Source organism: Neodiprion fabricii, chromosome 7 (genome assembly GCF_021155785.1).
Source record: "Neodiprion fabricii isolate iyNeoFabr1 chromosome 7, iyNeoFabr1.1, whole genome shotgun sequence".
NCBI lineage: Eukaryota > Metazoa > Arthropoda > Insecta > Hymenoptera > Diprionidae > Neodiprion > Neodiprion fabricii.
This window is the reverse complement of record NC_060245.1, coordinates 16,085,077-16,100,979: the sequence shown is the minus strand read 5'-3', so window position 1 is coordinate 16,100,979 and position 15,903 is coordinate 16,085,077. Positions and strand designations below refer to the sequence as shown.

General features: G+C 36.3%; 1 protein-coding gene across 10 annotated transcripts in view; it reads left to right on the top strand.

Annotated features, from left to right (window-relative positions):
* LOC124186212 overlaps positions 1-15,903 on the top strand; it is a 312,828-nt gene that overhangs the window by 175,616 nt on the left and 121,309 nt on the right. For 8 of the 10 annotated variants that reach the window (XM_046577719.1, XM_046577713.1, XM_046577716.1 and 5 more), the window contains one exon: positions 279-380. The exons of the other annotated variants lie outside the window; for them this stretch is intronic. The gene's annotated coding sequence lies outside the window, so the exon portion shown is untranslated. The remainder of the gene's footprint in view (positions 1-278; positions 381-15,903) is intronic. 10 annotated transcript variants of the gene reach the window in all.

Sequence of the window (15,903 nt, the reverse complement as noted above, 5' to 3'; positions counted from 1 at the left end):
AGGTACAACCGGAGTACAAAGGCAGTGACGCGGACGTTTTGTACACGAGAGAGAGAGACACACGTGCCGAAGTTATTTCTGCCTGAAACGACGGTTTACGCCCCGTAATCCCCGGGCCGGGCCTTCGCGCTTTTTGTCGTCCACCTTTTATCAACCCGCATTTAGCGGTCGTGTTGGTCGCTCTGACGTTGTCGCTACTCTGCTTATGGGCGTGCTCACCCGGTGAACCTGCAGGTATAATTTACTCAGGCTGCTGGTTATTTTTTGGTAATTTTCAGAAGGACCATCTGATAACGGGCTTATCTTCTATGGATACGGAGGGCCTTCCTTTCGGGTCTACGTAGAACGAGGAGAACCAGAGCCGAGGACTGCAGGGTTCGGTACGTATTATATCTACACTAGGATGGTCCTTAATACGGTTGTTTTTGAATTTTTATGCTCCCAGGGGCTTGAACGATTTCAAATTGATAAAAAAAATTCCCATGAAAATTCGACCTTTCCATATCAACTCTAAGGTAATCCGTTTTGTGATCGAAGTACCTTACGGAAACAATATGGGAAAAACTATTTTTCTCAGTGTATATTTTGTCGTAAGAGCGATATAATGTTTCAAAAAATCTGTATTACTGCGTTACTGCTGTTGTCTGAAAAAAAAAAAAAATACTCATCATCGTACGAGGCAATCTTGACGAATGGCACACTCTCAAAATCCGACTTTTCTTATTAAGAGGAAGTGCAACTCATCTAGATTGTCTTATGCGATCATATGTATTGTTTTTTAAGATCGTAGTACTAATGCCCACTAAAACTTCGCGGATACAGATTTTTTTCAACATTATTACTCTTACAATAAAATGAATATAGATTGCGAGAAAAAAAAGTTTTTCGCATGTTATTTCCATAAGTTACTTGGATCACAAAGCGGACTACCTTTTAGAGTTGATGTGGAGAGCTCGAATTTTCAGGGAAATTTTTTATTTTTTTATTTTTATCAATTTGAAAGCGCTTAAGCCCCTGGGAGCACAAAAAATCAAAAACAACCCTATTAAGGTCCACTCTAATCTAAACACATGTTCGTCATTGCGAAAGGAAAGGATAAACGATAAAGGATAAAGGATTACAAGGATAAACTTTACATAGGAAGCAGTTGCAGCTTTCGAACGATAATTATGAGAGGAAAGTTGTATTCGGTTTTTTCTTTCCTCATTCGAGTATCCGTTTTAACTGGATTTATTATTTCTTACAATAAGGTTTAGACCGTTTCAAAGTCCATGTTTTGCTAAATTATTACTTCAGCAAACTGTATTTTTGGTACGACCATTTTAAAAGATGAATCTACGGAACTTTTCATTCCTCCTTTACAGATTATCTTGAGGCAGACTTAATTTATTTTAATTTAACTGATGCAAAGTTATAACAATAAAAAATGTTGCCTCTAGACAGTTAAATGAGAAAGTAACAAGTCATATTCAAAAATATTGCAATCAGCTTTAAAAACTCAGCGATCATTTCACATTTAGTTCAAGGAGGATAAATACTCTATTATATATATATATATATATATATATATATAAGAATAGTCTATTACGAAGCCGTTTGGATTAAAAAAAATAAGATCCTCGATGTTAATTTATTTCAGGCATATAATTTATGACACAGAGTTTTACCACTTCAGTTGTATAAACAAACGAATTTTTTAAAATACAGTTTTCTGATCTTTGTTTCTTACTTATTTTGCAACATTGATCAAAGAGTGTCTTTTTTTCAATAACCTCGAAATTTTGGACTTTGATTCTGGTAATTTTTTACCATAGATTACTCCAGTAAATGCATTCAACTATTCAATCTGAAGATTCCCCATTATTTGGTGTAGAAAAGAATACTTTTCCGCACTACTATACCAGGTTTAAAACCTATTCTAATTCAAACGAACCATAACTTCGTAGTTCTTTAACCTAGGAAACATTTTCGTCGGATTTGTTTCAAAGCCAGCGTGATCTTAAAAATCTGAAAGTTTTCAAACAATCCATTTAACGTGATCTCGACCTCGCCTTGTTAGAATTATTAAGAAGGTTGTTCTTCCTTTCAAAACCCAAAAAGTTATGTCTGAAACATATTTCTACGAGACCTATTTTTCCCAAGATACTTGGCATTCCATTTGAAACAGGACATTCCGTATGAAGGAAATTTTCAGGACCGCTGCTTTTCGTCAGCCCCAACCTCTTTTTTTTTCGTGGAACGAATTCATGCGAAACTGACCCGCACCTTTTTCCTTGATGCTTGAGGCCATTCCTTGCTATCTTACAAATTGGAGCATCAATTTGACCTTTAGAATTGTCCTGACAAGGTTTCATTCCACCTCAGGTTGTAGATTGCAGTGTCCTCCAATGTCGGCGATATTACCCGATTTTGAGAAAGCAAACATTCGTTGCTACAACACAGTTCTGCTCTTAGCCCATTTGCGGTAACTTTTATCCTGATGGAGCCAATAATTTTTACCTTGGATCATATTGGATCGAACTGGCAAGCTGAGGTCGCACAATCGACCGATTTCAACGAAACTTTTTCCACACGTATCTTATAGTATGATATGAAGAGACCTCGTCATCTATTGGTGTGAAAAAACCTACCGAAAATTTGTACAGTCTGCTGAGTTCAATTTTTGAATTCCTTTGGCAATTAAATATTGGAATAGTTCAATCGTTTCACCCGAACTTAGGATATTCTTAGTGCAATCTTCTCATAGAGACAACATACCAACAAGATTTTCAAGCAATGCCTACTTCCGGTTACGGAACGGTGAACGTTGAAATTTTTTATAAAATTCCTACATCTTCCATGCTCTTCGAGATAATTCGTCGTACTTTAGCGCACAACTTTATGCTATTGGAATTTAGATTTGCAGGAATGTTCCCGTTATTTCGATTACATGGATCAGTGAAGAAGTTTTTTATCAGAAGGATTCCAGACGGTTTCGCTGAACTGATTTTACTCAAAATTGGAATGGTAACTCGTACAAAACAGCGAAGCTTTTCGGCCAAATCGCTTCTTCAAGTGACTGTAACGATGAGTGTACAATAAGAATTTCAACTCGTTTATACCGTAATCAATTATTCCAAACCTTCCAAACATTCCAAACATGCATTCTGCATTCTTCTTTGTTATTGTGGGTATATTTGTCATTCCAAATTAAGCTTACGACAACGCTATTCTATCACCTAAATCAACAACTCAGTACCTGCAAAGTGTTACTTTCAATTCTGCATGGACGTTTGTCTTGAGAATAAATAAATATTCCCAATCCCAGCAAGAGTCTGAAATCCTATATATTATTTCGTATCTCGTTTCTCACATAAAGTAGGGAGGATTTTTATTCCAATTCAATCAGTTTCGATGAAATAAAGGATCAGGCTCCGATCGACACTGCGGAGGTAATCTGATTTTGCTAACTGGATACGTGAGAAGCGCTGATCATGGAAACCTGCTGCTGTTGCTAGGCGCGTGAAATCTTTATCACGGTTGATACGCGGCGAGAGTTGGAATTTTCTGGATTTCAAGTTGAAAGTAATACGGAGCGACTGTTATGTGGGTCACTCGTAATGAGCGGAATTCTGATTGTTTCGAACTCGGTTGGTAGGTACGCGTAACACATAAACCTGCGAACGAGTTTTCTAGTGCGCATAATTTTGCACGGCAAGAATCGGAATTCCGAAACTGCGGCAACTTCATTTTTTTAAAGAAGATGGTCCTCCTCTTCTCGCTTGGCTTTTAAACAGGTTGATCAACGAAAAATTGACAATGCTTACGAATTTTATCACGAGACGGTTGTATATTGAATATTCAGCAAATATAATTGTATTCGTAAGCTACGAAGAACTTTTGAAAAATATGAAACCGGCATATACCGGAATAATAAACAAAAGCTTGGATGTCGATGGTTGCTTTCAAATCGCTTTAAAGTAGTTGAAATTCGTGTAATATAGTTCGATGTCACTTTATCGTTTCATTCAGGAGACCACTGTCTACAAAGTCACTGCAGCACATTTCTTTTTTCTACTTGTCAATTCCATACATGGCCGTTTTTTAATCATAATCAATGTCGGTGCAGTGTTGTCAAAGTAAATGTTCAACGATATTAACATGATTAAAAGGAGTGTGTAAGTAAATTTCTTGGAAACAGTCTTTGGAATAAAATAAGGCACTAAAGAGTAACCTCAAAAATCTTCAAACAAACCATTGATATCCAAATCCTTAATTATAATTCCAGTATTTTCTAGCAGTATTTTTTCAAAGCGATCTTCGTAGGTCAGGAACACAAAAATCTCATTTACAGCAATGTACGACTGTCTTATAATAGAATAATTAAACAGTATCGATTTTTTCCAACCAACCAACCTTTTGAAGTAAGCTCTGAAGTACCTGCTACTGATTCTTGGAAAAGGGTAAATAACCAACGATCATGCGGCTGGGGGGTAGTCATTTTATCATCATTTAAAGCTTTGGAATTTGAAAAATTGTCCACGATTACTCAACTTTGTGCTTAGTTCACCCGAAACATTTTTAAACATTTTTTACACCGTAACTTTGGAATCTTCAGTCCGATTTTTATAAAATTTCATACACATTTTTTACAAATACTTCGTTTGCTCTTGAACTAACAGAATTCACGCCTGAACTAAGATTCGTAACCATGCCCCGGTATTATCCAACTGATTAATATATCAAGTTTCTCACTGTTTCAGGAATGAAAAAATCGCCTTCCATGACAAGGCGTTCATGCCTTTCACCTTGTTACACGTATACAACAATTTTCCCAAAACTTTGGCGATAGATATTGAGTGATAATATTCGCTTCTGCAAACTTCTCGGACGAAATATAATCTCGTAATTTACAGAAGGTTCAATGCTCAATTGTAAAGGATTATTAATTATCCCTAAAGTTTTCAAAACTCTGTGATTAATCGCGTTCGGTTGAATTAATGCTTCGTCCTTGGCCGCAGGTAGACGTTTCAGTCAAAGTTACAAATGCAGTGAGTTTTTGTAACACCTTATCTTGCTTGAAGTTGAAAGGTAAATTAAACTCGGCCCCCAATATTTCAATCATCATTATGTATATATTTTGTTCGACCGAAACCGATAACCACAGAATTTTCATTCAATTTTCAAACATTGCGTTCTTAGTTCGAAAACTTCCTCGTATAACGATCGTTTGTTTGTTCATAAGCTGAAAAGTATGCCAGGTATCCAGTCTGCGGTCTGTGAGAACCATTATTTCTTGTCCAAGTAGTATCGTCAATAAAATAAAGATATTCAACGGCTTTATTGCGATGAACATGAAGTTGAACCTTCTGATAGAAGTTTCAATCTCTGGCGAAGAATATGGTTCAGATTTCAAAATGTACAAACAATTTTCGTCAAATATATCATATGAGTCTAGGGGTTAAAGTAGAACGAGCTTGAAATGTTTTTAACGTTTATACCACAGTCGTGGGTTTTTAAGAAAAATTATCACCCACTTCGCAACCTTATTATAATGTATGAAATTCGTTGAAGCGTGATGAAGAAGACCATACCGATACATTACAAATGCAACTCTATTCGTCACAGTAATTCTCAAGTTGCGAAATAATGATTTTTATCCATTGGATATTGTTAAGTCAAAGTTACTAACTTCAACCCTGTAATACAGTCTGGATATAATACCTACACTATCAGGTTTTGATGTATTCTGTTTTAAGATTATAAATAATGCAACAGCCCCGCGTATATATGCTACTGTGAACAAGAGTATATCCGACTATATTAGATCATAGTACAACCTGGCATCGTCTAATATATATGCATGTAAGCTTACGGTATGCTCCACGTGAATATAAATGGGCGATGATGTAGTTTGCGGACAACAGAAATATCGATCATCCCCCTGCGAGACGAGGATTAGGGATTTTTCAGATGTATAGACTCGATCGATATGACTCAGTCGATAAGAGTCATGACGACTCGATCGATAACAGTCATGACGACTCGGTCGATAATAGTCATGACGGCTCGGTCGATAACGGTCATGACGACTCTTTCGGTAAATAATTCCGATTGGCTGGTCAGACGAAGTATAAACAGTTACGGAAAGTGGGCGAAAATAATGTACAATCGAAAATGATTTGGTAGCATACTCTGTCCTGCTAACCAAGGACTTGAAAAAGTGTGTTCCGCTTGTTCAGTGAGTTAATGTCTCGTAAAATATAAATCCCGCGGGTCAAGGAGCGCGAAAGAACGATTTTAAAGCCTGCCACCCATGTATCAGGGGAATAAATTTGACGTAATATTAAAAATAAGCGGCAAGTATACCGCCTATTACGGTGAATTTATTGAGTCAGTTTTTGAGAAAGCTTGCAAGAATTATTTTTTATTCAATTTTGTCTGTTTTTGATATTTAAAAACATCCTCTTACAAGTATAATGAGCTTTCGGTTCAGGTATTCTGTGAAAAAAAATGTATTCGCTGCATGGAAAATTAAGACTGGTGAATTATTCGAGGACGTAGAACAAAATTCTTGGGACATCATTCATTATTCGAGATAAAAAATGCAGACGAAGTGGGAGGACGGTATAAAGTGGGTAACCAATTGGAGTTGCGGCACACTTCAGAGATTCTTGATGTCTGTGAAAAAAAGGATTCAACGGGCCTGATAAAATGTATTCAAACACACTGACATCAGAGAATAACCTGAAGCCGATACGTACCGGAGTACCGAAGTAGCATCAGAATTCTTCCAACGTTGGAAAAGTTGGACTGCAATTTCCGGTGGCGAGTAGAAATTATCATCTTGGGTAACGTTTGCGGAGTTGGCAACAAGGATAGAAGTAAAACGGTGGCAAAGAGAAGTGTTTCTTTCTTTTTTTTTTTTTTTAATACTCTTTCGTTTCTCCTCCTTTCCTGGAATATTCATATTCAAAGTTACCCAGTTGGTTAGGAGAAATTTCATAACTTTCATTTCAAGAAGACCCCCGTTTACCGCAAAGAAACTGGCCAAAGTTTGCTTCGTTTACGAAGACCGAAAGTGTGCCTCTGTTAGGTAGGAAAGGTACGGCGAAAGGCGCGAGGCGACACCCTTCAAAGTTTCAACTCTTTGAGTCCAATCTATACAGTATTAAATCCACGTTGCATTTCTCTTTACAATTGCCCGCCGTAAAGCGGCGCTAATTAAACCTGGGCCGAATGATTAATGCGTTAAACTTTTGTCTCTATGATTTTCGCGGTACGTTCTTTTCTCCTTTGTGTTATAAAAGCGTGTCGCATTTATGGGCAAAATTTTTAATCACTTCAATAAAAATCACATATCGCGAAATATGACTTTTTATTGAGAAGAAAACACGATACAAATTTCATTTGTAATTTGTAATTGAAGGTACGTAGTGTACAAATTACAATTATATTTTGTATTGCGGGAAAAATTAATTAACAACTGGGCACAGCGGTGTGCTGGCATTGGCGCGAAACGAAATGAAAACTTCTATTTTTTTTTTGTTATTGAGCCGATGAAAAATACAAATTACGTTTGTAATAATACAACTCTGGACATACGACTAACGACGAAAATGGAATTTGTAATCTATTTTGACGTAACAGCAATATACATATGTAATCTGTAGTTTATTACCCCTTGATTACAAAATACAAATAAAATTTACATTTCGTTTCACCATTATTAATAAATACAAATGTAATATGTGATTCATGGCGTCCCAATCACAAATTACAAATTTAATTGTATTCTATTACGGTATCATTGTAAATGTAATTAATGTTTCGTTTCATTATTATTAAAAAATACAAACGTAATATGTGATTTATCTCGTCCCTATCACAAATTACAAATTAAATTGTATTTGATTAAACTCTCGTTTCAAATGTAATTTACATTTCACTTCGCCATTATTAGAAAATACAAATGTAATATGTGATTTATCTCGTCCCTATCACAAATTACAAATTCAATTGTATTTTATTAAACTCTCGTTTCAAATGTAATTTACATTTCACTTCGCCATTATTAGAAAATACAAATGTAATATGTGATTTATCTCGTCCCTATCACAAATTACAAATTTAATTGTATTTTATTAAACTCTCGTTTCAAATGTAATTTACATTTCATTCCGGAATTATTAAAAAATACGAAGAAAATTTGTGGCTTATCTCGCCCTAATCGAGAAATCGAAATGTAATTTGTATTCCATTACACTCTCATTACAAAATGCAAATGTAATTCGTCAATTACTTCGCCCTAATTACAATTAAAATTCAATTTGTAATTCGTTTTCCCTAACAACATATTTAGCGGTGTAGGATGAATTACGTATTGTAATTAGGCGATGTCCAATACCGATTCCGGGCTTGAATACCTGTTACCAATGAATTACGCAGCCGACGTAAGCTTTTCTCGTATCATTTTGCATCCGGAGTTTGCATTGTGCTTTTACCCCGATTGTATACGGGCACATATCCGTTGCGGCAGGCATACTTATCCGGATAAAAGCGAACTCTGTTAAATTGTATTCGTTTTGAAATTGGCCTCCGCCATCTTAACTTCTACAGGAACTTCCAGTCCGTATACCCTTCGTTGCTCCCTGGGGGGTCGACTTTGTTATACTATTATTGTGCAGAATCGTGGCGCGAGTTGGTTTGCTTTTGTCTGCAGTCTGTATTTGCGCCTCTGTGTATATGTATATGGATACACTTTTGCGTGCTTACATATGCGAAGGTACTCCGCGCATACATTTCCACGTGAAGATAACGCGCCGCTTGCATTATATAAACTCACAATCAAAGCGCGGCAGAATCGCAAGTCCTCTGATAGCGAAATTACACCCCCAGATTAATTACGCTGTATCAAGCTCTGTAACCGGGCTACGAATACTTGCAATAACTTCAGCCGTGTTCGCGCAAGCAGCCCGTGACAGCAAATCTGTCGTGGCGAAATAGTCGCGAGTAATCAGTGCGGTGATTACTTGCACGGCTTAGGCGAAGAGTTTCGACGATAAATTAACACCATCGGATGTGTCGATAATTGACTGCAGAGTTTTGGTTTTGAGGAGCTTTGGAACGAATTCGCAAATTTTGATTCCGATCAACAAATTTCACAACATTTTTTTTTCACACTTTGAAAATTTTACATGCTTCTTTTTTTTATTTACGCACTAACTTTGCGCCACACTTTGCAGCGTAGATTTTCTCTGAAAAATTTCGTGGAATGTCTATTACTTTCAAAGGTACGGCGAGTTGGAAGTAAACTTAACGTGAACGCTTTTTAACGGGGAAAGAAATACGAGACACATTTGCCATGATGAGTTTCCGTGATTAGGTGAAACGCGATGAAATTCCCTAGCGTAAAGTCGTCGTAACCAGACCTCACCCGTTAGTCGGCTCGCAGGTAATCAACTTACGGTCCTTAATATCAATTCTTCGAGGAAAACAAGTCGAGGCGCGCATTTTCCGCGATAAACATTATTTAGCATAAAGCTCCTCTATATTTGCACTGCAGCTTATGGAGCTGCACGTTTACCGGAGTCTCTGTCGGTACTCACAATCAGTAAAATTGAACGATACAAATATGAGGAAAAGCGAGAACGCAATCTCGTGCGATGCGCGATGCCGCGCATTACGTGCGGTATACCTGAACAAAAATGACTGTGAGCTTTTGTGTGGGGTTTTTGATTTAAAAATATCGGTAAATATGATAATCTTACGTAACCGACCGACTGAGAAATATTTATGAGGATGGTTTTACATGTTACCACATTTTGCACATTTTTAAACTCTGTGAAAAATGTCCTTTAAACAGCATATATTGTTAAGAAAATAAACGTGGATTTAATCGTAACGAATTTTTTTTTTCAACACGCAAAATACAATACGTAGATTTTTTACCGTGGATTTAAGGGATCATCTTAGTGTAACGGGTCGAAAAATAGCTGATTTTAGCGATATGATTTTTTGATGGTTAAAATGTGCTAATCAGTCTGATTCTTTTTATGTCAAATCAAAACATTCGTGAAGAACAGAAAATAAGTTTCCAAACGGTATCTTTTATTTATTTTTTTTTTCACGTTTTTTTGAACGGTTTATAACGTATAGGTAAAAATATTTTTCGTTAAAAAAATATGAAGTTTACAAAAAAAAAGCTTCCATAGCAAGATAAAGAATGGAATTTTCATATAAATTGTCTACTTACGATCGATTGGCGATGCCAGTTCCATACAATTTTCCGTCTATACTATCGGATGTTGCAAAAAAATATAAAAAATTTGCCAATGCCAATTTTTTTTTTTTTTTTTTTTTTCAATTTTACACCAACACGATCCCTCAAGTATTTTTATACGCTTAGTACGATGCATAATATTGTGTTGAAATCGGGGGTAACGTGTCAATAAAAAAAAAAAAAAAATATGGAAAACTACATGAAAGGGAATTTGAACATTCAAGATCTGACAGTTCGATACCTAAATAGAGTGAATTCAGCTGGTACAGCTTCTCCGATTACGCAAGTTGAAGTTTGAAATTTTTGCACAGAACTGCAGTGTTGCTTGAATTTTAAATGGAAACTTGGCACGAATTAAGTCCTAATGGATGATCTCTCATTCCTCCCCTTCCCTCATTTTCCGTCTCGCCTCTCACTTCTACTTTATTTTCACCGCTCCACCAGTTGCTACGGCCTAAGAACAAGAAAGTTTTTTGTTTTAAGCTTATCGAGGCTTTCAGCCAATGCCCGAAGAGAGAAACGGCCGTGCCGGAGTGAGGAGGACGGTTTTCCCACCATGAAGCTCGACCTACGTATAGGAATTACTCACAGCTCCAAGCTCTCCATGTCTGAACTTGGAATTCCAAACTCTCCAGCTGCTTTTTCTCTCTGCAATTTTTTTCTCTTTCTCTCTTTCTGATTTATTTTACCCCCGCCTCTCCTCCTTCCTCCTCGTCACCTTCTCTCTTGTCCTCTCTCTCGATTTCTCTCTGCTTTTCTCCGCTCGCTCAATTTGCCTCAAGCTTTTCCACACCTCGGTAGCTCGTTATACCCGTGAAAAAGGCTCGCCAATCTTTCCAATCTTTCGTTTCAGCGATACGACTTACGTATAGATTTTACAACGCGTTCCGAAAAAGTTCCTCCACCACTTTTTCACCCCCCACGGCGGTTTTCTTCCCCTCTAACTCAACCGATACGCACCTTTTGCAAGTTACACTTTTCTTTGAGCAGCCACGTCTTTGTGCCGAACGAGACGCCATTTATACCGTATCGAAATTTCGGGCCCTTGCCAAAATCAAACTGATATCAGATTCAACTTCAAATTTGAATACTATATTCTCGGATAGTCAATTGCCTTTGTCGCAATCCCATTTTTTTTTTTTCTTGCCAATCAAACAAAAAACGTCGTAGATTTTTGACAAGTAACCGAATTTTAATTTCAAACGTTCGCCATTTGGTAAACAAAAAAAAAAAAAAAAAAAACATCGACTTGTGGCAGAGAGGATGAACTATCTAGGAATAGTGTCTTCAAATTTCAAGTGAATCGGTTTAGCAGTTTCTGATACATCGTGGGCACCGCAAAACATGTCACTGAGCAAAATGGTTTACATTGTTGTCAGTAACAACGCGTCCCATTAATTGGTTACAATGAAAACAATTTTTGACTGAAACCTTACGTACCTACATGATTTTTGTGAAAACCAACACCAATTGAATTGAATAATTGGTTACGGAGGCATAAATTTTCGAAATCTAACCTAACCTAACCAACTTCCCCAACCAACTAGTCATATATATATATATATATATATATATATATATATATATATATATATATATATATATATATATATATACCCCTTAAAGACTCCTAACCCATACCAAGTACAAACCCGAAGGTGATCGTTGTGGTCTAGAAATTGAATAGGGAATTTCGTCGCGACGAGAATTATCACAGGATTACGTTAGTCATACTGTAAGCCGCGAGTTTGCAGCCGAGTACCTGGATTATGCAATAATCCTCAAAGCAAACGTGGATCATCCATACATTATACAACGCGATGTAAGCGTGCAAGAAGAACTGAACCCTTACCGGGACCTGAGGGTCTCGCTACTCTTTCATCCTAATCCTTCTTCCGTTTCGCGCGCGGCAACGTCTCAAGAAATTCAGTGACAAAAGGCTGTAATATTTCACTGTCTTGTTACCATATCATGAGAGTATTAATATGTGTTATATATAACGGGCTACACTTGGCCGCGACACGTGCGGATCACAACCTAGTAACATATTTGTTACTATCTGTTCAATCTCGTGAAAAGCATTACGAAGGTTGATGCATTAATCCCGTAGTCTCTTTTTCTGGAATTTACAATTGGTCAGCGTCCAGATACGAGCTAATTTCAGTTTTGGGCACTGTGCAATTACAATTACGAAGTGATTGCATTTTTATTACAAATTTCATATGCAATTTGCCAAATGAAATTCAAGGAATCATTGGAAAACATCTAACTACCGGTTACATTTGATTTTTGTTTAAAAAAAAAGAGAAGTGGAATTATGTAATTAATTGAAAAAGACAACTGGAATTAAGTTTTTATTTCAGTTTAATTACAATTTTTGGAAGTAATTGATACTTTTATTCAATTGTAATTAATATCATAATTCATTCGAGTCAATTACAATCTTTTAATATCATCAATATCTGCATAAAATAATAAAAATTCTTTGATGCGGGTATCTGTGACAGAGATATATGGTTGTGTACGAACGTATCTGTGTATTACTTATGTACCAAGTATGTATATACTGCATATTTATATACAAATGCAACTTGTATTCTATTATAATTACAATTACACAAATTCGATTTGTAGTTAGTAATTTTTATTCCATTTTGATTTTAATTGCAAATTCTACCTATAACTTGTAATCTGTTGTTATCTCAATTGTATTTGATATTTCTAATGCGTATTCGATTGTCACCTCAATCACAAATTGTATTTGTAATTTCGAATCTCAATTACAAACCGTATTTGTAATTTGTAATTGGTTACCGATTACAATTTCACCGGTCACTGGTCAATGTAAAGATTATACACAAATGCAATTTGTATCCCATCATCATCGCGGTTACAAATGGGATTTGTAGTTTGTAATTAGTATGCTATTTCAATCTCAATTGCGAATCGTACTTGTAACGTGTACTTTGTTATCATCTCAATTGTACTTGATACTTCTAATGTGTATATGATTGTCACCTCAATCACAAATTGTATTTGTAATTTATAATCTCAATTACAAACCGTATTTGTAATTTGTAATTGGTCACCGATTACAATTTCACCGGTCACTGGTCAATGTAAAGATTATACACAAATGCAATTTGTATCCCATCATCATCGCGGTTACAAATGGGATTTGTAGTTTGTAATTATTATGCTATTTTAATCTCAATTGCGAATTGTACTTGTAACGTGTACTTTGTTATCATCTCAATTGTACTTGATACTTCTAATGTGTACTCGATTGTCACCTCAATCACAAATTGTATTTGTAATTTCGAATCTCAATTACAGACCGTATTTGTAATTTGTAATTGACGACTGATTACAATTATTTCGTTCACTGGTTAATGTTAAGATTACAACCGGTCCATTGGTGATCCGGTCTATTGGTAAACCAATATCTTTCTGTAATCTCCTTTCAACAAATATAATTTTTTTCTCGACCGCTCTCGAATCTTATAGTGCTTGCTACATCGATACAACTTTATGAGTATTAGCTCGGCGGTGAAACTGCAGGGCACCTTACTCGTGGAGCGGATGGTCAGTGGAATCCAATAATTGCTTTTCCTTCGGACTCGTGGAGTAACTATGAACTATTAGTCAAAGGCCGAGGGCGGAAGTACCAGATCCCGAAGACCTGAAGACAAGTCTCGATGTCAATAGGGCTTCCTACCCATTAAAGTTAGTAACGTCAAAATAACGAAACACTTCATAGAAAATCGTCATTTTGCAATTTTTAAATAACGTTGAAGTGGTCGAGTTGCCAAAAAGTTGAGTACGACTCGCTTCATTGAGATTCACCGAGTGTCAAATAATCCTTCAAAGTTGTAAAGTAATGATTTTCCAAGAAAACCTTTCATCATATCACCATTTTGAACTTCAACTGTATACGAAATCAAAATTCATATGAAAGTGTCTCGCTTCTTGGATAGCTAGAATTTTTTTTTACAATCTCCCATCGGACTTCAAAAGTGGCTAAAGTATCCGTACTAATATTTTTATGGAAATATACGCGTGACAAGTTTTTCAATTGTGTAATACCCACATCCATCTTCCGAATACCTTTTTTCACCTTTCTTGGGGTCCTCGGTTCTTTCGAACGCACTGGGTAATTCGCTGGGTCGAGGCAATATTTTCTTGACTCCTTGGCCAATAAAGTCCTTGATATAATGTCCCTCAGACGTGCTCTAAGCTGAGCAAGGTAGCTAAGGCACCTCGAAGGATACGAAATTCGGTCTACACGCCTCAGAAACGACGCAAATATGTTCAATCGAACAGAAACGAAAATTGAATCTGATTCTGCAGTGAGCGCCGCGGATCATCCGCGATTCCTCCACTTGTGCACCGATTTCCGGAGCTTAAGTTGTGAAACAAATGTTGATTTTCCACAAGAAAAAAAAATTTCTGCTTCTCGAAAAATAGCTACGTACAAATATTCTGTTTTTTTTTTTTTTTTTTTTTCAACGCAATCGGGTCGAACTTTTCTCGTTTCATTTTCTGAGCAGTTTTATTTTATGGGAACAATTAACGTATCAATTTTTCGACATTATAGACATCTTGGATATGTGTATTTGTGTGGTCAATCACGTGAATTGTCGGGAAATATTTTCTAATTGGGTTTCCCAGTCTTCTAATTGCATCTTTTACTTTTCGTCATCTTTGATGATGTGAGTAAATTATTGATTTCGGTTGAAAATGATTTCTTACAACTTCAATGGATCTACGTTTTCGAAACACTTGTATCCGAAAAATAAGTCTGTCTCGACAAACTTCCGGGATGATCCAGGAACAAGCTTATGGATAATGAAAAATTCATTTTAGGAATAAAAGGAAGTATTAACCGCAAAAGATTTTAATCATACTTTGTAGCATTTCCAGTTGAATTGGTATGTAAACTGTAAAAAAAACTACTTATAGTAGAATAGTTATTTCATCTCCTTTTGAGTTTTTGAGATCTTTCAATATTACGTAAAGCGATTTTATTTAATCGTGAGAAACATATTTATATTTCATATAAGTTTCGCGAAGTGTTCCGTTCCAAGATATTATTTTGTCTCACTATTACTATTTCAAGAATCACACCTAATTTCTGTTTTCTTAATTGTTTTAAGAGGTACGGCATTGAATCCGTTTTATTAACCAACATCTTTTTAATAGTCTTAAAAAAATCGAAACTGTTTAACTTTGTGTAGTATGTAAATAATAAATTTATTTGGTGTGAATCAGCTATGTATATGTTGTGAAAACGTGATGGTTTGAAATCGCGTGACGGGGATGAGAAAGCGGTACGAAATACACATATTCACAAACATATATCACGAGCGAGGATTTCAGATCGATGAAGAAAATTTATGGACCCCGACTTTTCAAGAATTGCAAAATGTAGGAACGTTGCAGGGCGTCATTCGTATTGTCAGAGTGTGAATTTTTCGGATATACTTCTTGACTACTGATAAGGGAATTCCACGGGGACCCGAATCGCGAATGTATCGCATGAATCAACTCAAACGTGCCACAGTGAAAGCATTTCGTATTTATCCGTCAGACTTCCACCCGCATCGCGATATCTGCTTTGCATCGACCAGCCAACCACACGG